Source organism: Chiloscyllium punctatum, chromosome 39, assembly GCF_047496795.1.
Source record: "Chiloscyllium punctatum isolate Juve2018m chromosome 39, sChiPun1.3, whole genome shotgun sequence".
In the NCBI taxonomy this organism is placed as follows: Eukaryota; Metazoa; Chordata; class Chondrichthyes; order Orectolobiformes; family Hemiscylliidae; genus Chiloscyllium; species Chiloscyllium punctatum.
In genome coordinates, this window is record NC_092777.1 from 64,195,560 (window position 1) to 64,218,141 (window position 22,582).

At 45.8% G+C, this 22,582-nt stretch overlaps 1 protein-coding gene across 4 annotated transcripts in view; it reads right to left on the reverse strand.

Annotated features, from left to right (window-relative positions):
* stxbp4 (syntaxin binding protein 4) overlaps nucleotides 1-22,582 on the reverse strand; it is a 519,129-nt gene that overhangs the window by 465,370 nt on the left and 31,177 nt on the right. The window lies entirely within an intron of this gene.

Here is a 22,582-nt window from a genome sequence, read left to right on the forward strand (position 1 = left end):
GATCCAACTGTGGGTGATGAACATGCTTATCTACTTCTGTTTAGAGTCGAGAACGTGGTGCTGGAAAAGCACAGCAGGTCAGGCAGCATCCAAGGAGCAGGAGAATCGATGTTTTGGGCAAAAGCCTTTCAACATTTCCTTGGATGCTGCCTGACCTGCTGTGCTTTTCAAGCACCACACTCCCAACTTGATCTCCAGCATCTACAGTCCTCACTTTCGTCTACTTCTGTTTAGAGTCCACACGGTTACCTCTCAGTACACAGTCTCTCTATTGGTATGTCCTCAACAGTGTCTTCTCAGGGCAAAAGACGAAACTGTGCCCTTCACCACCTCAGGTGAAGGCATCAAAGGAACTCTGAGAAAGTTTGGGTCCAGGCAGAACCACAATTCACTCAGGAATGTACACTGACACTTGAGCCCGACTATTCCCAAGGTCATCACAAAAATTAAAGATTTAATCAAATTACTCCAAGTCTCCCTGTTTACCTGTCAGATTGTCAGAAAATACTGACCAGGCTTTTGTATCTAACAAGAAACTCCCATTTATTACAAAGAAATCATTTCTAATGAATGGAAAACAAGATATGAAGTATTAACTTACAACACTGCTTGCTTCAGTTTTATTGCCCATCTAAACTGCTGCACATACATGGACACAGACACAGCCAAACAAACAGACAAACAAACAAACACAAGTGTTATGGGAGGAGGAAAAGATATTAGAGTCATAGAGATCTATAGCACAGAAAAAGGCCCTTTGGCCCATCAAGTCTGCACTGGCCAAAAACAATCACCTGATTATCCTAATCCTGATGTCTTGCACTTGGTCCCTCACCTTGTATGTTTTGGCATCATTGCTGCCCATCTAAATACTCCATAAATATCAGGAGTGTTTCTGCCTTTACCAGCCTTATAGGCAACGAGCTCCAGATTCCCATCACCCTCTGAGACAGTATGTTTTCCTCACATCACCTTGAAACCTTCTGTCCCATTCCTTAACTCTCTGCCCCCTGCTGATCCCACTGCCAAGGGGAAACGTTTCTCCCTGTCTATCCTATCTATACCCCATTAGGTTTTATACATCTCAGTCCCCTCTGCTCGAAGGAAAACAACCCCAGTCTGTCCAACTGCTCCTCATCACTGACACTCTCCAGACCAGGCAACATCCTGGTAGACCTCCTCTGCACCATCTCCAGGGACATACTGGGGAAACACAATTCCATAGCATCAGTCCAGAGGATTTGATGAAGGCCCACTGATCTCCGAACTCCTTATTTGCTCTTCAGAGGGTTGGTGTGGATTCAATGGGCCAAATGGCCTGCTTCCAAACTGTAGGAATTCTATGATTTTATAAACCTCTATAAGGGGCTATGGCGAAAATTGCCAGTAGTTACATGGTGGTCATGAGGCTTTTTAAAACAATTCAGCTTCTTATCAAATTCAGATTTCACAATCTGCCAGAATGACATTTGAACCCATGCTTCCAGAACATTGTTGGGGCTCTGGATTACTATTGAGTGACATTACCATGACAGAACCACCGCATTGTCCAAAAGATCATGGCTATCATTGTCACCATTACTGTGAGAAGCTTTAAACTCTGGATACTTTCATTAAGTTTAAATTTCATCAGCTACCGGGATGAGATTTGAACCCAGATCCCCAGGAAATTAGCCCTGAGAATTTGGCAATTACTAGTTGAGTGACATTACCACTTACAAAGAAGGAAATGCAATTTGCTGTGGATCTGGGATAAGATGTAGGCCAAAGGGCTAGGTTTCCTTCCCTGAAGGATATTCAGTGAACCAGATAGGTATTTACAACAAAGTGTTTAGTGACCTGGTCAACATTAGACTAGCTTTAAATTCCAAATGTTATTAAAATCAAATGTCACCATCTGTTACAGTGGGATTTGAACCCGCATTTTATTTAAATTTGCTCACAGGGTATTGCTGACTGGGCCAGCATTTATTACCCACCCCTGACTGCCCAGGGGAGAGCTAAGAGTCAGCCACATTGCTGTTGGTCCGGAGTCACATTTAAGTCAGACCAGGTAAGGATGGCAGATACATTCACTCAAGGACATTCGTAAACCAGATGTTTCTTTTTCCCCATGATAATCTGTGTGATCATCATAAGACACCTAATTCGGGTTCATTTATTCAGTTATCTCAGCTCCAGGACATCTCTGCAGGAGTCCCTCACGGTAGTGTCGTAGGCCTAACCATCTTCAGCTGCTTCGACAATGACCTTCCCTTCATCATCAGGTCAGAAGTGGGGATATTCACTGATGATTGCACAATGTTCAGCACCGTTCGCCACTCCTCAGATACTGAAGCAGTCTGTATTCAAATGCAACAAGATATGGACAATATCCAGCCTCGGGCTGACAGATGCCAAGTAAGATTCACACCATGCAAATGCCAGGCAATGACCATCTCCAATAAGAGACAATCTAACCACTGCCCCTTGACACGTAATGGTGCTGCCATCACTGAATCTGCCAATATCAACATTCTGGTGGGTTACCATTGACCAGAAACTCAACTGGACTCATCACATAAACACAGTAGCTACACGAGCAGATTAGAGGGAAGGAATACTGCGGTGAGTAACTCACCTCCTGAATCCTCAAAGTCTGTCCACCATCACCTCATCTTCTGCCTCAGAACACTTCAACCCCAGGGCATCAATGTGGACTTCAACAGTTTCCTCATTTCCCCTTCCCCCACCTCACCCCAGTTCCAAACTTCCAGCTCAGCACTGTCCCCATGACTTGTCCTACCTGCCTATCTTCTTTTCCACCTATCCACTCCACCCTCCTCCCTGACCTATCACCTTCATCCCCTCCCCCACTCACCTATTGTACTCTATGCTACTTTCCACATGCTAAGTCCCACATAGGAGGTTAGTGAGCAAAATTAGGGCGCATGGTATTGGGGGCAAAGTACTAACTTGGATTGAAAGTTGGTTGGCTGACAGGAAACAAAGAGTAGTGATAAACTGCTCCATTTCGGAATGGCAGGCAGTGACCAGTGGGGTACCGCAGGGATCAGTGCTGGGACCGCACCTTTTTACAATATATATTAATGATATAGAAGATGGTATTAGTAATAACATTAGCAAATTTGCTGATGATACTAAGCTGGGTGGCAGGGTGAAATGTGATGAGGATGTTAGGAGATTACAGGGTGACCTGGACAGGTTAGATGAGTGGTCAGATGCATGGCAGATGTAGTTTAATGTGGAAAAATATACGGTTATCCACTTTGGTGGCAAGAACAGGAAGGCAGATTACTACCTAAATGGAATCAATTTAGGTAAAGGGTCTGTACAAAGAGATCTGTGTGTTCTTGTACACCATTCAATGAAGGTAAGCATGCAGGTACAGCAGGTAGTGAAGAAGGCTAATAGCATGTTGGCCTTCATAACAAGAGGGATTGAGTATAGAAACAAAGAGGTTCTTCTGCAGCTGTACAGGGTCCTGGTGAGACCACACCTGGAATATTGTGTGCAGTTCTGGTCTCCAAATTTGAGGAAAGACATTCTGGCTATTGAGGGAGTGCAGTGTAGGTTCACGAGGTCAATTCCTGGAATGGCGGGACTATCTTATGCTGAAAGACTGGAGCGACTGGGCTTGTATACCCTTGAGTTTAAAAGACTGAGAGGGGATCTGATTGAGACATATAAGATTATTAAAGGATTGGACACTCTGGAGGAAACATGTTTCCGCTGATGGGGGAGTGCCGAACCAGAGGACACAGCTTAAAAATATAGGGTAGACCATTTAGGACAGAGATGAGGAGAAACTTCTTCACCCAGAGAGTGGTGGCTGTGTGGAATGCTCTGTCCCAGAGGGCAGTGGAGGCCCAGTCTCTGGATTCATTTAAGAAAGAGTTGGATAGAGCTCTCAAGCATTGTGGAATCAAAGGTTATGGAGATAAGGCAGGAACAGGATACTGATTAAGGATGATCAGCCATGATCATATTGAATGGTGGTGCAGGCTCGAAGGGCAGAATGGCCTACTCCTGCACCTGTTGTCTATTGTCTATTTCTCCCCACCCCCACCCTCCTCTCATTTATCTCTCCACCCTTCAGGCTCTCTGCCTGCATTCCTGATGAAGGGCTTTTGCCCAAAACATCGATTTTACTGCTCCTCGGATGCTGCCTGAACAGCTGTGCTCTTCCAGCACCACTCTAATCTAGAATCTGGTTTCCAGCATCTGCAGTCCTTGTTTTTACCATCTCCAAGGCACAAGTCAGGAGTGTGATGGAATACTCCCCACTTGCCTGGATGGGGGCAGCTCCAACAACACTCAAGAAGCCTGATACCATCCAGGAAAAAGTAGTCCACTTGACTGGCACCACATCCCCAAGCATCCACTCCCTCCATCACCAATGCTGAGTAGCAGCAGTGTGTACTATCTACAAGATGCACCACGGAAATTCACCAAAGATCCTTAGACAGCACCTTCCAAACCCATGACCACTTCCATCTAGAAGGTAGAAGGACAAGGGCAGCAGATATATGGGAATACTACCTGCTACAAGTTCCCCTCCAAGCCCATCACCATCTAGACTAGGAAGTATATCATTGTTCCTTCACTGTCACTGAATCAAAGTCTTGGAATTTCCTCCCAAGGGCATTGTGGGTCTACCTATAGCAGGTAGACTACAGTGATTCAAGAAGGTAGCTCACCCCCACCTTTTTAAGGGATAACCAGAAATGGACAATAAATATTGGTCCAACCAGCGATGTCCACATCCCAAAAGTGTATTAAAAAAAGTCTAATGATAAGATTCTTGGCAATGTAGAGGAGCAGAAAGATCCCAGTGTCCATGTATATAGATCCCTAAAAGTAGCCACCAGGTTGATAGGGTTGTTAAGAAGTCATACAGTGTGTTAGCTTTTATTGGTAGAGGGATTGAGTTTCAGAGTCATGAGGTCATGTTGCAGCTGTACAAAACTCTGGGGCAGCCATACCTGGAGTATTGTGTCCAGTTCTGGTCACCGCATTATAGGCAGGATGTGGAAGCTTTGGAAAGGGTTCAAAGGAGATTTGTTAGGAGGTTGCCTGGTATGGAGGGAAGGTCTTACGAGGAAAGGCTGAGGGACTTGAGGTTGTTTTTGTTCCAGAGAAGGTTGAGAGATGATTTAATAGAGACATACAAGATGATCAAAGGACATAGGGAGGATAGTGAGAGCCTTTTTCCTCGGATGGTGTTGGCTAGGATGAGGGGACATAACTTTAAAGTGAGGGGTGATAGATATAGGACAGATGTCAGATTTAGGTTCTTTACTCAGAGAGTAGTAGGGGTGTGAAACACCCTGTCTGCAACAGTAGTAGACTCGACAACTTTAAGGGCATTTAAATGGTCATTGGATAAATATGGATGATATGGAACAGTGTAGGTTCAATGGGCTTCAGATTGGTTCCTCAGGTCGGTGCGACATCGAGGGCTGTAATGTTCTATGTTCTAAAATGTCATGGTTCAGGATTTTGCTGTCCACCCATCTATCAACATTGAGAATGTGACCCTGGAGATTGGGACCCTAGTTTCACATATCTAGGTTTCAGAATCACCAATGATCAGGTACCTGTAGCTGCAGTTAAAACATTCACTGCAAAATCGACTGTTTTTTGTCCAGGCTGAGTAAGAGTGTGGAACTACAGCAGTCTGACTGAGACCACTCAGTTCTGAGTTTAAAACCATAAAACTACAAAAAATAGGAAGTGGAGTCTTCCTTTTTGCCCCTCAAGTCTACTCTGCCATTCTATAGGATCATGGCAAATCCAACATTCCTCATAATCATTATGTTGTATTTTCCCGGTAAACCTTGATTCTCCTCCTCATCAAAAATCTACATATCTCAGCTTTAAAAATACACAAGGATTCTGTACCCACCACTCCTTGGCAAGGAGTTCCAAAGACTCACCACCCTTGAGAGAATAAAATTCCTTCATGTCTCAGTCTGAAATTGATACCCCTTAATTGTGAGACTATCTCCTCTAGTCCTTGATTCTCCAATGAGTGAAACATCCTCTGAGCATTTACCCTGTCAAACCCCTGAAGAATCAAGTCTGGATCCTCAACACACTCCTCTGCAGTGGTGAGACCATGACAATTGAAGGTTGGCAGGCGAAAAGGAATGATGAAGGGCTTTTGCCCGAAACATCGATTCTCCTGTTCCTCGGATGCTGCCTGACCTGCTGTGCTTTTCCAGCACCACTCTCTTGACTCTAATCTCCAGCATCTGCAGTCCTCGCTTTCACCCAGGCTAAAAGGCTGAACAGTTTTCATATTTGTTATCTCAGACATGTCCTTGGAAAACTTGACAGGAGAAGGTCACGAACTCAGAAGTCCTGGAGTCATGTTAATTCCACAAGCACCTTGTCAGACCGTTGCCTTCTAGCACATCACGCATGGCAGGGGCTGCTGTGCCAGAGTGTGGGTCCTGAGTTTTAACAGGAAATACTGAGTGTAGAGCTGGCCAGCACTTACTTACTAACTAATAATCTAAGGCAACTGCCTAACTGTGTTCACATTAGCATCAACAAAGCCAGGGCTGGCTGCTGAGAGGGTTAAGGTTAATATGCTTTGGACAGATTTGTAAAGCTATTTCATAAAAGCATACAAACCATCAAATTAATTTCCCTTTGCTTTTTGTTTCTCCATTTTAATCCCATAAATCAACAAACAATCTGTCCCAAAACAGTAAGACAATGAGTAAAAGGCCGTTGGGTTAAAGACAAATTTTCTCCTAATACAAACGGGGTAACAAGACCACAAAACTGGCAGATTGCGAACATAAAACAGATAGATCGAGTCTCCTGCTGCTTACTTAGGGTACAAAGTTTCAAACTGCTTCCCATTCACTCACAGTGGATCAAAACCTTTCTCATTCATTCATTTCATATAGCAACCTGACCAAAGGGGACATTCTTCCTGTTTGATGGAAGATAACAATAGTGCTGGAAATTGAAACCAAAAGAGAAAATGCTGGAAAATCTCAGCAGGTCTGGCAGCATCTGTAAGGAGAGAAAAGAGCTGACGTTTCGAATCTAACTCCTTTTCTCTCCTTCCAGATGCTGCCAGACCTGCTGAGATTTTCCAGCATCCACAGTAATTTGCTTTAATCCCGTGCTAGAAATTGAATTGTGCACTGCATCAGAAATGGGACAATCCTGTCCCCATTGCTCATCCACATTCACCACTTGCCCAAGGGTCAGTGAAATAGGGATCCTTGCAGATGGAACAGTATACAGACAGCTTTACTCTGTATCTAATCCCATGCTGTCCCTGTCCTGGAGGTATTTGATAGGGACATTGTAGAGAGAGTTTTACTATGTCTTTAACTCTGTGCCGTATCTGAGCTGAGAATTCCTCATGGTGAAAAGTGAATTAAATCTTATACAGAAACGTGCATGCTGCGCCTGAATCTGAGTACTTATGGAGTCATAGAGCACAGAAACAGAACTTTCAGTCCAACTCATCCATACCGACCAAGTTTCCCAAACTAAGTGAGTCCCATTTGCCTGCATTTGGCTCATATCCCCCTAAACTTTTCTATTCAAGTACCTGTCAAAATATCTTCTCAATGCTGTAACTCCACCTGCATCTACCACTTCCTCTGGCAGTTCACTCCACATATGAACCACCTTCCATGTGAAAACGTTGCCCCTCAGGTCCCTTTGAAATTTTTCTCCTCTCGCTGTAAAATTATTTCCTCTAGTTTTCAATTCCCCTGCCCTAGGGAAAAGACCTTTGCTATTCATCTGATACAAGGCCCTCATGATTTTATAAATCTCCATAAGAACTCTACAAACCTCAAACTCCTGGGCTCCAGTGAAAAAAGCCCCACCCTATTGTCAAGGTCTATTAGCACTCCGGCTTCACATCGCCAGGGACCCAGTTTCGATCCCAGCCTCGGGTGACTGTCTGTGTGGAGTTTGCACAGACTCCCCATGTCTGCATGGATTTCCTCCCACAGTCCAAAGATGTGCAAGTTAGGGTGGGTTGGCCATGCTAAATTGCCCACAGTGTTCAGGATGTGTAGGTTAGGTGCATTAGTCAGAGGTAACTTTAGGGTAGGGGGAATGGGTCTGGGTGAATTACTCTTTAGAGGGGTCGGTGTGGACTTGTTGGGCCGAAGGGCCTGTTTCCACGCTGTAGGGATTTGATGATGATTCTTTTTCATAGGCAAGTTGACAACTTTGTTATGACACAGAGGTGAAGCCCTCTGTTAATTAAACCAAACACCCGGAAAATCTCGCTTCACAATGTTAAAATATGAGTGACAGAGAACTCCCAAATACCACTATTTAAAGAAAATAACATCAATTTATTTTCTAACTTTAAAGGTGAACTTTAAAAAAACTATTCACAAATCTCAGCCTCCTTTTCCCTTAACTGCTTACTGTCTGATTCCAACTCTATAACAATATGCTGTTCAATATGACACCTATTAAAATTACATCAACTTAATTTCAAAACCACACAATCTCTGTCTTCTTCTGTGTCTTCACTCTTCCAGCTGCTGATCTCCCTGGGTCATTTACTTTCTTTTTACTGTGAGTATGTTTCAGAGTTTCTTTGACAGAGAGTGTTTTCTAATTTCTTTGAGGGTAAGATGTGAGATTGACAGTTAGCTCTCCAGCAGTTTCTCTCCCCATCGCAGTTGCTCTCTGACAAATTCTCAAAACGTCCACATTCTTATACCCCCTAACATTGGATCACCTTATTGGTTCGATGTTGGCAAAACAATAAATTTGATTGGGTTTTAGTATCCTGGGGCATATTTTAAACTGATTGGTTAAATTCAAATTGTTGTCAACAAAGCAACCAAAACTCAGATACACATTTACGCTCTGCAACGGGTCTCAGGCTCCCCCTCGCTCTACACCAGGAGTCAGGTTCAGCCTCGCTCTGCACTGGGACTCGGGTTCCCCCGTCGCTCTGCACCGGGACTCGGGATCCCCCCTCACTCTGCTCCGGGACTCGGGTTCCCCCGTCGCTCTGCACCGGGACTTGGGATCCCCCCTCACTCTGCTCCGGGACTCGGGTTCCCCTGTCGCTCTGCACTGGGACTCGGGTTCCCCCGTCGCTCTGCACCTGGACTCGGGATCCCCCCTCACTCTGCTCCGGGACTCGGGATCCCCCCTCGCTCTGCACCGGGTCTCGGGAGCCCCCCTCACTCTGCACCGGGACTCGGGATCCCCCTTCACTCTGCACCTGGACTCGGGATCCCCCCTCGCTCTGCACCGGGACTCAGGATCCCCCATCGCTCTGCACCTGGACTCGGGTTCCCCCATCGCTCTGCACTTGGACTCGGGTTCCCCCATCGCTCTGCACCTGGACTCGGGATCCCCCTTCACTCTGCACCTGGACTCGGGATCCCCCATCGCTCTGCACCTGGACTCGGGATCCCCCCTCGCTCTGCACCGGGTCTCGGGAGCCCCCCTCACTCTGCACCGGGACTCGGGATCCCCCTTCACTCTGCACCTGGACTCGGGATCCCCCATCGCTCTGCACCGGGACTCGGGATCCCCTGTCACTCTGCACCGGGACTCGGGATCCCCCCTCACTCTGCACTGGGACTCGGGATCCCCCCTCACTCTGCACTGGGACTCGGGATCCCCCGTCGCTCTGCACCGAGACTCGGGATCCCCCTTCACTCTGCACTGGGACTCGGGATCCCCCGTCGCTCTGCACCGGGACTCGGGATCCCCCATCGCTCTACATCGGGTCTTGGGATCGCCTCTCGCTCAGCACTGGGACTTGAGATTCCCCTCGCTCTGCACCGGGACTCGGGTTAAGACAGAGATACATAGGTTCTTGGTTAGTAAGGAGATCAAAGCTGACAGATTAAAGTCAGGAGAATGGGGTTGAGAAATCTGTCAGCCATGATTGAATGATGAAGTAGACCTGACGGGCTGAATAGTCTTATCTTCACTTGGTCATTGCTGATGCTGGCTGCTCTGTTTAACACTGCATGGAGTATTACCTGGCTGGCAATGGGACATCCCCCTGGGACCATGGAGGATGTCCCTCTGACATCCACTGTGACTAGAACCTCATCAGCAACTGCAGGAACAGTAGCCAAGGAAGCGCTACAGCAGTGAAACTGAAGATAATTTTAAATAAAATGAATAAAATTGCGACAGAGGGAAGGAATCTTGTCTGAGGAAAGCTGCCTTCCATGCCCGGAGTCTCCTCTTTCCCTTGAAAACAATGTATCACCATTCCCCATGTTAATGCCAATGAGCTGATAAAACAACCTTTCACAGGGCCAGAATATGCTGAATCTAGCTTCGCCCCATCTCTGACTCACTGTCAGTAACATGCCCCAGCAGCTGGGACACTGAGCCATGGCTTCCTCCTCATTTAACTGTCCCCACCCTCACTTTGTTCTCACTTTATGCCGCATTGTTTAGTTCTGCCCTTCAGAGTTCAGTTACTGGTCAGCTGTCTTCACAGGTATTAACTGAGCGTCTACAAGTTTCCAGAATACTCTGTGTTTGTAGCAGAGTAACTATTTCTTGAGTGGAAACTGCAGAGCAGGCATCAATCTCCAGCAGCAATACCCACCTTTCATCAGCACAGAAGCCTCTAGGTGTATCAACTGCAGCAGACTCCCCTGCTTACTAATTTAACACGGTTTTGATAATAGCTTTAGAAAATTAACAGTTTCTACCTGACTGTTGTTAGAATACTGAATGGACTCACAAACTCTTAAGATTCGCCTGTACCTGTGTTTTTGTTTTTGCCACTGTTTACCTATTATTTACTATCTATGCTACTTAACTCTGTGACCTGCCTGGATTGCTCACAAGACAAAGCTTTTCACTGTGCCTCGGTACACGTGACAATAAATTCAATTCAATGAAGAAGTAACAAAGATGATTGATGAGGGCAGAGCAGTCGATGTGATCTATATGGACTTCAGTAAGGCATTCGACAAGGTTCCCCATGGGAGACTGATTAGTAAGGTTAGACCTCACGGAATACAGGGAGAACTAACCATTTGGATACAGAACTGGCTTAAAGATAGAAGACAGAGGGTGGTGGTGGAGGGTTGTTTTTCAGACTGGAGGCCTGTGACCAGTGGAGTGTCACAAGGATCAGTGCTGGGTGCTCTACTTTTTGTCATTTACATAAATGATTTGGATGCAAGTATAAGAGGTACAGTTAGTTAAGTTTGCAGATGACACCAAAATTGGAGGTGTAGTGGACAGCGAAGAAGGTTACCTCAGATTACAACAGGATCTTGATCAGATGGGCCAATGGGCTGAGAAGCGGCAGATGGAGTTTAATTCAGATAAATGCGAGGTGCTGCATTTTGGTAAAGCAAATCTTAGCAGGACTTATACACTTAATGGTAAGGTCCTAGGGAGTGTTGCTGAACAAAGAGACCTTGGAGTGCAGGTTCATAGCTCCTCGAAAGTGGAGTCGCAGGTAGATAGGATAGTGAAGAAGGCATTTGGTATGCTTTCCTTTATTGGTCAGAGTATTGAGTACAGGGTTTGGGAGGTCATGTTGCGGCTGTACAGGACATTGGTTAGGCCACTGTTGGAATATTGCGTGCAATTCTGGTCTCCTTCCTATTGGAAAGATGTTGTGCAACTTGAAAGGGTTCAGAAAAGATTTACAAGGATGTTGCCAGGGTTGGAGAATCTGAGCTACAGGGAGAGGCTGAACAGGCTGGGGCTGTTTTCCCTGGAGCGTCGGAGGCTGAGGGGTGCCCTTACAGAGGTTTATAAAATCATGAGGGGCATGGATAGGGTAAATAGACAAGGTCTTTTCCCTGGGGTCAGGGAGTCCAGAACTAGAGGGCATAGGTCTAGGGTGAGAGGGGAAAGATATAAAAGAGACCTGAGGGGCAACTTTTTCACGCAGAGGGTGGTACATGTATGGAATGAGCTGCCAGAGGATGTGGTGGAGGCTAGTACAACTGCAACATTTAAAAAGCAATTGGATGGGTGTATGAATAGGAAGGGTTTGGAGGGATGTGGGCCGGGTGCTGGCAGGTGGGACTAGATTGGGTTGGGATATCTGGTCGGCATAGACGGGTTGGACCGAAGGGTCTGATTCCATGTTGTATATGTCTATGACTCTAATTCAAGCAAAACAATGCTCCACACATGGAGCATCAAAACTCATTGCTATTCACTTCAGCTCTGACTAAGAGTCCTCTAGACTTGAAACGTTAGTTTGCTCTCTCTCCACGGATGCTGCCTGATCCACTGGGATCTCCAGCATTTGTTGTTTTCAGTTCAGATTCCAGCATCTGCAAGAATTTGTTCCTACACTTTATTTCTTTCAAGCCCTCCAGTAGAAAACAGAACTGTCTAAAGAAGTTATGGGATTCAATCCGAAATCAATTTTATAATAATTTAATTTGATTAGAATTAAAGCAGGGCAATCTTGTGATGCAGTGGGTAGTGCCCCTGACTCTGAGCCAGAAGCTCCACATTCATGTTTCATTCCAGGACTTGACAGTCAAATAGGAAGAATTAACAACTCAGTGAAGGATCAACTCATAAATCCTCCCAACAAACAACAGATTGGGAGAGGTTCCTGGTCAGCTGTGTGTCTCTACCATCACTAGGACGGGTTGATCAGTACGTTTGCAGGTGATACTGTAAAATGCTCAGGTGATAAATGGTGAGGGGGATAGCCTTAGATTCGAGGTTGGTATGGATGAGCGAGTCAGCTGGGCTGATCAGCATCAAATGGAATCCAATCTGGATATCTATTAGTCCCCTAAGGTAGTGGGACACGTAGGCAAAGTGGTTAAGAAGGCATATGGGATACTTGCCTTCACCAGCCAAAGTTAAAAATCACACAACACCAGGTTATAGTCCAACCGGTTGAAAGTTTGTATTGTCAAATAAACCTGGTGGACAAAAGCTGGCGTTGTGTGATTCTTAACTTTGTCCACCCCAGTCCAACACTGGCATTTCCACCTCATTAGTCAAGGCATAGAGTTTACGAGTAGGGAGTTTATGTTTGCACTGTACAAACTTGGATTGGCTACAGGAGGGATGTGGTAGCACTGGAAAGGATGCAGAGTAGATTTACCAGGTTGTTGCCTGGGTTGGGGAGTTTTGGTTAGGAGGAGAGTTTGGACAGACTGGGATTGTTTTCCTTAGAAAAGAGGGCATTGAAGGGAAACATGATTGAGATGTGTACAATTAGGACAGGGGCATCAATAGGATAGACAAGAAAGAACTCTTCCCTTTGATGGATAGATCAATGATCAAGGAGCATGGATTTAAGTAAAGAGGTGGGAAGATTAGAGAGATAGAACATAGAACATAGAAAGGTACAGCACAGAACAGGCCCTTTGGCCCACGATGTTGTGCCGAGGTTTAATCCTAATGTAAAATATAATAACTTAACCTACGCACCCCTCAACTCTCTGCTCTCCATGTGCATGTCCAGCAGTCGCTTAAATGTCCCCAATGACTCTGCTTCCACCACCACAGCTGGTAACACCTTCCATGCATTCACAACTCTCTGTGTAAAGAACCTTCATCTGATGTCTCCTCTATATCTTCCTCCTAATATCTTAAAAACTATGACCCCTCATGCAATTCAATCCTGCCCTGGGGAAAAGTCTCTGGCTACTGACTCTATCTATTCCACTCATTATCTTGTATACCTCGATCAGGTCTCCACTCTTCCTCCTTCTTTCCAGAGAGAAAAGTCTGAGCTTAGTCAACCTTTCTTCATAAGGCAAGCCCTCCAGTCCAGGCAGCATCCTGGTAAACCTCCTTTGCACCCTCTCCAAAACCTCTGCATCTTTCCTATAGTAGGGAGACCAGAACTGGACACAATATTCCAAATGTGGCCTCATCAGGGATTTGTACAGCTGTAGCAAAACTTCATGGCTCTTAAACTCAATCCCCCTGTTAATGAAAGCCAAAATACTACATGCTTTCTTAACAACCCTATCCACTTGGGTGGCAACTTTGAGGGATCTATGTACTTGCACACCCAGATCCCTTTGTTCCTCCACACTGCCAAGAATCCTGTCTTTAATCCTATATTCTGCATTCGAGGTCGACCTTCCAAAATACATCACTTCACATTTATCCAGGTTGAACTCCATCTGCCAGTTCTCAGTCCAGCTCTGCATCCTGTCTATGTCGCTCTGCAATCTGTAATGGCTCTGCAGCAGAGGCCCAAGAACAGAGCCCTGCGGGACCCCACTCAACACTGACCTCCAGTCCTTCTTCAGGGCTTATGCCCGAAATGTCGATTCTCCTGCTCCTTTGATGCTGCCTGACCTGCTGCGCTTTTCCAGCAACACATTTTTAAAGTGTATAAGGTAACAGGCTAAGTGCTGGAAAATGGGATTAAAATAAACAGGTGCTTGTTTTTGACTGGTGCAGACTGGATTGACCAATGGGCCCTTTTCTGCGTTGTAGACCTCAATGACTATCCAGAGCTCCAGCCTACAATATTTGGTAAAAGTATGTGTTGTCATAGCAACTTGACTCTTTGGGCACAGGTTAGTTAGCTCACTTAGCGGGATACCATGTGAGTCAGATTAGTGCCAATAGCGAGGGGGTCAATCCCTGTTCTGGTTGGGGTGGATTCAGGGCCTGGCTGTTTTCCCTATCCCCTGGTTGGTGTCAGACCTGTGAGTTGGATCTGCCTTTGGGACAGAGAACTCAAGATAAAGAATTAAATCAGAGACACTATACTACCCGACAGTAGCAACAATAACTTGCACTTAGTTGGGAGCTTTAATATAACAGGGTCCTTCCCTGGATTAAAAAGAGGACTGCGAATGCTGGAAGTACAAACAATTCTGAAGAAGGGTCACTGGACTCGAGACGCTATCCCTGCTTTCGCTCCACAGATGCTGTCAGATCTGCTGAGTACCTCCAACATTTTCTGTTTTTGTTACTTCATAAGATTGTTATCAAACATAACAGAGTCTAGGTCGAAGAGTTGTAAAGTCAGGATTTAAAATCAAAATCTTGGTCATAGAGATCAGCTTTCAGGAATGTCCCAAAAGGAGGTGAACGGGGTATTGAGAGTTACGGAGGGATTTCCAGACCTTAGCCCTCAGGCAGTTGAAGGCACAGTTGCAATGGTGGAGCAATGGTAACGGAGTTTGTGCAAGAGGCAGAATCGGTGGGGTGCTGAGATCTCAGAGGATAAATACGCTCATTGGGCCCACTATACTGAAACTACCTTTTAATCTCATTTCTCTAGAGACAGCCTGAAATAAATCTGCCCTTTGCTGTCAATGCTGAGCTAGTAAGATCAGTATTCACATAAGCCGATCAAGATATTTGGCTTGATTAAACATTAGACCTGTGCTCCAAAACAGTGTTTTGTTGGGTGATGGAAACACACAACCTGGAAATCCCATAGAGCTTTGGTCACTGTGCCATAGGTGTTGGCCATGTATTCTTTACAGATTGGCCATTATGCAATGTGTCAGAACCGACATCTGTTTCCAAGTTTAAAACTGACTAATCTTACTCAAACATTTCTTGGCACAGTTATCCAGTAATTAATTATCAGAGCTCTGTTGCTAGCGGACACTGCCACATAGCTGAAAGAACGTTGTTCACTAAATGTCAGACCTCCCTCTGCCTCAGCTTTTCCTTCAGCTCCACCAGCTGTAGGCATAGTTGAGAGCACAGGAGCTGGGTGTATGAGGGATAGAGATGGCGAGCAGCTTCGGCTGCACAGGAAGGGACTTGTGTGAACAAGTATCTAAAAGACAGAGCCAAGTCCTAACAATGAGAGGTCAGTGAAAGGGCTCAAACAAAGGGTTCACCAGCAGCAGCAATGAAATGCTGGTTTGATTAAAATCACAAATAAGTCAAGACAAACAGTGACACAAAGAGAGAGAAACAAACATGTTGACAGTACAGAACTAGTAACCCAAGATGTGTTGGACAAATGAATCACCTTTCTTTCAGAGTCAGAAGTCAGATGACACCAGGTTATAGTCCAACAGGTTTCTCTGAAATCTCAAGCTTTTAGAGCGCTGCCCCTTTGTCAAGTGAAGTGACCTGATGAAGGTACTATGCTCCGAAAGCTTGAGATTTCAAATAAACCTGTTGGACTATAACCCAGTGTCATTTGACTTCTGAGTTTGCCTACCGAGTACAACACCAGCACTTCCACATCATATCTTTCTTTCGGCAGCAGTACACTTTCCAGTGTATAAGAACATCAATCAGTATAGCTCAGTACAGGCCCTGCAGCCCACGATGTTGTGTCAAGCATTTATCTTAATCTAAGATCACCCTAACCCACACACTTCTCAATTTACTGCTGTCCATGTGCTTGTCCAGCAGTCACTTAAATGTCCCGAAGGTCTCTGACTCTACTACCACAGCTGGCAGTGCATTCCACAAACCCACCACTCTCTGTGTAATGAACCGACCTCTGACATCTCCCCTGAACCTTCCTCCAATCACCTTAAAATTATGCCCCCTTATCCCTGGTTATCTACTTTATGTCTGTCTCTCATTACTTTGTACATCTCGATCAAGTCACCTCTCTTCCTTCTTCCTTCTTCCTTCCAGTGTGAAAAACCCGAGCTGACTCAATCTCTCTTCATAACACATGCCCTCCAACCCAGGCAGCATCCTGGTAAATCTTCTCTGCACCCTCTCTAAAGCATCTACATCCTTCCTATAATGAGGTGACTAGAAATGGACACAATATTCCAAATGTGGTCTCACCAGGGTTTTATAGAGCTGCCGCAAAACCTCGCGGCTCTGAAACTCAATCCTCCTGTTAATGAAAGCCAACACACCAGGTCTTCTTCACAACCCTATCATCTTGGGTCGCAACTTTGAGGGATCTGTGTACATGAACCCCAAGATCCTGCTGTTCCTCCACACTGCCAAGAATCCTGTCTTTAACCCTGTATTCAGCATTCAAATTCGACCTTCAAAATGAATCACTTTGCGTTTATCCAGGTTGAACTCCATCTGCCACTTCCCAGCCCAGTTCTGTATCCTGTCAATGTCTTGCTATAGCCTGCAACAGCCCTCGACACTATCTACAACACCACCTTTGTGTCATTGGCAAACTTACTAACCCACCCTTCCACTTCTTCCTGCAAGTCATTTATAAAAACTATCATGACCAGAGGCCCAAGAACAGATCCCTGCGGGACACCACTGATCACCAACCTCCAGGCAGTAAACTTTCCATCCTCTACCACTCACTGTCTTCTTTCAGCCAGCCAATTCTGTATCCAGACACCCAAATTTCCCTATATCCCATACCTCCTAACTTTCTGAATGAGCCTACCGTAGGGACCTCATCAAATGCCTTATTGAAATCCATATACACCACATCCACTGTTTGACCTTTGTCAACTTGTCTCATCACATCCTCAAAGATCTCTATAAGGCTTGTGAGGCATGACCTGCCCCTTACAAAGCCATGCTGACTATCTTTAATCAAACTCTGTTTTTCCAAATAGTCATAAATCCTATCTCTCAGAATCCTTTCCAGTACCTTGCTTACCACAGACATAAGACTGACTGGTCTGAAAATCCCAGGGATTTCCCTATTCCTTTTCTTGAACAGAGGAACAACATTTGCCTCCCTCCATTCATCCAGTACGACTCCCGCGGAGAGTGAGGATGCAAAGATCATCACCAGAGGCACAGCAATCTCATTCCTCACTTCCCATAGTACCCTTGGACATATCTGGTCCAGCCCTATCTATCTTGATGCTTTCCAGAATTTCCAACACATCCATTTTCCTAATATCAATGTGTTCAAAGCTATTAACTTGGTTCATGGTGTTCTCACTAATTAACAAAGTCCCTCTCTCTAGTGAATACTGAAGCAAAAAAACTCATTTAGGGCCTCCCCTACCTCTTCAGACTCCAGGCACAAGTTCCCTCCACTATCCCTGATCGGCCCTACTCTCTCTCTGATCATTCTCTTTGGTTGTTCCTTAATCTTTCTCGCCAAAGCTTTCTCGTGTCTGTTCCCAGCTTTGCTTAGTCCGTTTTTGAGTTCTTTACTAGTTACCCCGTAATCCTCTAAAGTTGTGCCAGATCCTTACTTCCTCACCCTTAAGTAAGCTTCCTGCTTCCTCTTGACGAGAAGCTCCTCTGCTCTTACCATCCAAGGCTCCTTCACCATACCATTCTTTGCCTGTCTCAGTGGGATAACGTTATCCAACACTCACAACAAGTGATCCTGAAGTAGCCTCCACGTTTCGGTTGTGCAATTCCCGTAGAACAATTGTTCCCAATTTATACCTCATAGCTCCTGCCTAATAGCAGTATACTTTCCCCTCCCCCAATTAAATACCTTCCCATACTGGCTGTTCCTATCCCTCTCCATGGCTCTGGTAAAAGTGAGGCACTTGTGGTCACTGTCACTGAATGTTCTCCCACCGAGAGATCTGACACCTGGCCTGGCTCATTGCCTAGCACCAAATCCAATATGGCCTCCCTCTTCGTTGGCCTATCTCCATATTGAGTCAGGAAGCCCTCCTGGACACACTTGACAAAATCTGCTACATCCAAACCACCCGCACTAAGGATGTTCCAATCAATATTGGGGAAGTTGAAGTCACCCACAACAACAATTCTGTTACCTCTGCACATTTCAAGATCTGTTGTCCAATCTGTTGTTCCATCTCTCTGCTGCTACTGGGGGGGGTCTATAGAAAATACTAATAAAGTGACTGCTCCTTTCTTGTTACTGACTTCCACCCATACTGACTCAGTAGATGAACCCTCCTCAGTAACCTCCTTTTCTGCAGCTGTGTTGCACTCTCTCATTAACAATGCTACTCCCCTCCTCTTTTACCCCTCTCCCGGTTCTTTTTAAAAGATCGAAACCTGGAAACATCCAGCAACCGTTCCAGTCTCTGTGAAATCCATGTCTCCATTATGGCCACAACATCGTAGTTCCAAGTACTGATCCGTGCTCTGAGTTCATCACTCTTATTCCTGACACTCCTTGCATTGAAACAGACACACTTTAACCCGTCCCTTTGCCATAACAACTGTGTATCCTTCCTGATAGACTCTCTGCATCCTATTTCTGTCTGTTCAACAGCTACTCTCTCCCCTCTTTGGTCCCTATCCCCCTGACAGACTAGTTTAAACCCTCCCGAAGTGCTCTAGCAGATCTCCCGCCCAGGACATTGGTGACCCTCCAGTTTAAGTTTAACCCGTCCTTCATGTACAGGTCCCACCTTCCCCAGAAGGTACCCCAATGATCTACGTATCTGAAGCCCTCCCTCCCCCACCAGCCCTGTAGCCACGTGTTTAGCTGCACTCGCTCCTGTTCCTCGCCTCACTAGCACGTGGCACCAATAGTCATCCTGAGATTCCTACTCTGCTTTTTAGCTTCCAATCTAACTCCCTGAAATTGCTTTTTAGATCCTCATCCCTTTTCCTAGCTGTGTTATTGGTACCAATGTGCACCATGACTTCTGGTTGCTCGCCTTCCCCCTTCAGGATCTTGTAGACTCGATCAGAGACATCCTGGACCTTGGCACCTGGGAGACAATATACCTTCTGGGAGACACATTCGCAACCACAGAATCTCCTGTCTTTTCTCTAATTGTTGAGTCTCCTACCACAAGTGCTTTTCTATTCTGCCCCCCTTCCATTCTGAGCCACAGAGACAGGGTCAGTGCCAGAGACCTGGCCGCTGTGGCTTTCCCCTGGTTATTAAACAGGATCACGCAGGCCAATCGGCCCAACTGGCTCATGCTGACATCTGCACAAGTCTCTTCCCTTCATCTAACACTCCTCCACATTCCCTTCTCTTCATTCCTCTCCCATGTTTATCCAGACTTTCTGCTAAATGCATCCAGCCATATTCACCTCAACCACTGACTGCTCCATATCTTCACCAGCCTTTAAGCAATGTTTAATGGAATTATTATGGATTATATATGAGCTCTAGCTTTGGACTCCCCCATAACTGGAACTACTGGGTGGAATCATCAGCTGTTGTGCTGATGGCGAACCCAAAGGGTATGTGGGTTAGGTGTACCCCTTCAAAACCCTTTCAGAATTTTAAAGAGTCCTTTTAGATCAGATCTTCAGCGTTCTCTTTTCTCATGAAATGAGAAGGATGGCCCAGTGGCTCAGTGGTTAGCACTACTGCCTCCCAGCATCAGGGACCTGGGTTCGATTCCCGCCTTGGTGACTTTCTGTGTGGAGTTTGCACACTTTCCCCGTGTCCTTGTGGGTTTCTTCTGGGTGCTCCGGTTTCCTCCCACAGTCCAAAGATGTGCAGGTTAAATCAGCCATGCTAAATTGCCCGTAGTGTTAGGTGCATTAGTCAGGGGTAAATATTGGGTAGGGGAATGGGTCTGGGTGGGTTGCGGGTCGGTGTGGACTTGTTGGGCCGAAAGGCCTGTTTCCATACTGTAGGGAATCTAATCTGAATCCCAGTCTTTCCTGATAGATATGACTTCTCAGTTGTATTTTCAGTGCAAGAAGCTTGTTCCTTGAGTACTGTCCGACAGTACAGATATACATGCTCACAATTCACAGACCCCACTGTGCAGAACGTGCTTTTGGCTCTAGATTGGGGAGGAATAAATAAAATCAGACTCTCTCAACCAGTGAAGTGGTACTGAGACTCAGAGCACAAGAAAGCTCCAGATTTGAGTAAATTAATCTCACCTGGTAACAGGGGATAGGAAGAGAAGTAAATGAAGATTCGCATGTTTCTGAGTTAGAAGGTGTAATTTTCACTCCATTGCCAATAACATAAGCTGATACTCCCAATGCAATACCAAGGGAATACTGCACTGTCACAGGCACTGTCTGTTGTATGCTGTCTCAGGTGAAAGAAAAAGGGAAAATGCAAGCATTGGAAAAAGTTCCTTAGGAGTTCTTTAGTATCATAAATACAAAGAAAATATACAGAGATCTGAAAGTTTGTAAGCCTGAATCATTAACTTTCTTTTCTCCTAAAACAGACTGCTTGGACAGGTGAGTGACTCCAAGACTTTCTACTGTGATTTCAGATTTCCAGCGTGAACAGTATTAGCAAGCAGTTTATCGAATCATTTGAGTAGGATATCTATTTGCTCACTGCTCTTGATGAGATTGTGCCTGAGTTGATGATTAAACAAGTTGTGGTTCAGAGATTTGCAGACAGGCTATTTTTACCCACAGTTTACAGAAATCTGCGTCCCAGATTAATCCTGATCCAGTCGAACAGTCCTGAATTATTATGGGTTGGGTTATGGGTTGGTCAGGATCAAGTAGGAATCCAGTCATATTTTATGAAGCTCTCCAGAGATTTTAACAGCCTCAGGACAGACACATATGGCAGTTGACTGGGAATTCTGCACTGTTGTGTATGCTGATAGCTGTGTGGTTCAGAGTAGCTGAGCACTGGGATAGGATCTTCCTGGATGAATGGGATGCCAGCCAAAGCCAAGCACTTGTTCATCTCAGCTGGCCTCATTGCTGGCGAAACGTGCCCAACTCTTGGCCCTGGCAAACAAGGCATCAATCACCTGTGAGATGCACTTGTGGGCTGCACAGTGTGAGATTGTACAACTATCACTTGCTGATTCCTGGGAGGAGCTAGAGGTGAGTAAAATGCAGGACTGTGGTGACTTTCTGTTTGACAGCCATGAGGTCCACTCATGCATCCACCCGGCCCACTTGCCAGGCAGTATTCTTCCAGGAGATTACAACTGTCAACAACAACCTACCAGAAACCTGGAAGCACCCTGATACACTGGGACTCAGTCATATCCTGGAAATCTATCTTATGCCTGTAAGCACAACACAGGTATGGGATCCTGGGTGCTGCAGCTCTGTACTCATCCCCTGTCTCCTGCAGCATGAGATCATTCACATTGACAGCTGCTATTCTGAACTGAACTGAGTTCCAAATGAATGAAAGCACACTCTCAGAGCAAGTCCCATTGGCGAAGAACTTCCAGCTCAACATGAAACAGGTGTGAGCTCTCAACATTGAGAAGATTTCACATCCCCTCAAATCACATTATCCAATTATCCTGATTTCTCAACTGAGTTCCACAAAATGTCTGCACTCACCAATAACATCAGAAAACAGAAAGAATTTGCATGACTACTGTACATATTTAAATAGACATCCTGCCTGTATCACACAAGCCACCCAGGTGATAAAGGATAGAACTGGATGTTAATCTTCATATACTCGAAAGAACTGGGACCACGCTGTACAGAGGGACGGGGAATTGGGACCACGCTGTACAGAGGGACGGGGAATTGGGACCACGCTGTACAGAGGGATGGGGAATTGGGACCACACTGTACAGAGGGATGGGGAATTGGGACCACGCTGTACAGAGGGACGGGGAATTGGGACCAAGCTGTACAGAGGGATGGGGAATTGGGACCACGCTGTACAGAGGGATGGGGAATTGGGACCACACTGTACAGAGGGACGGGGAATTGGGACCACACTGTACAGAGGGACGGGGAATTGCGACCACACTGTACAGAGGGACGGGGAATTGGGACCACGCTGTACAGAGGGACGGGGAATTGGGACCACGCTGTACAGAGGGACGGGGAATTGCGACCACGCTGTACAGAG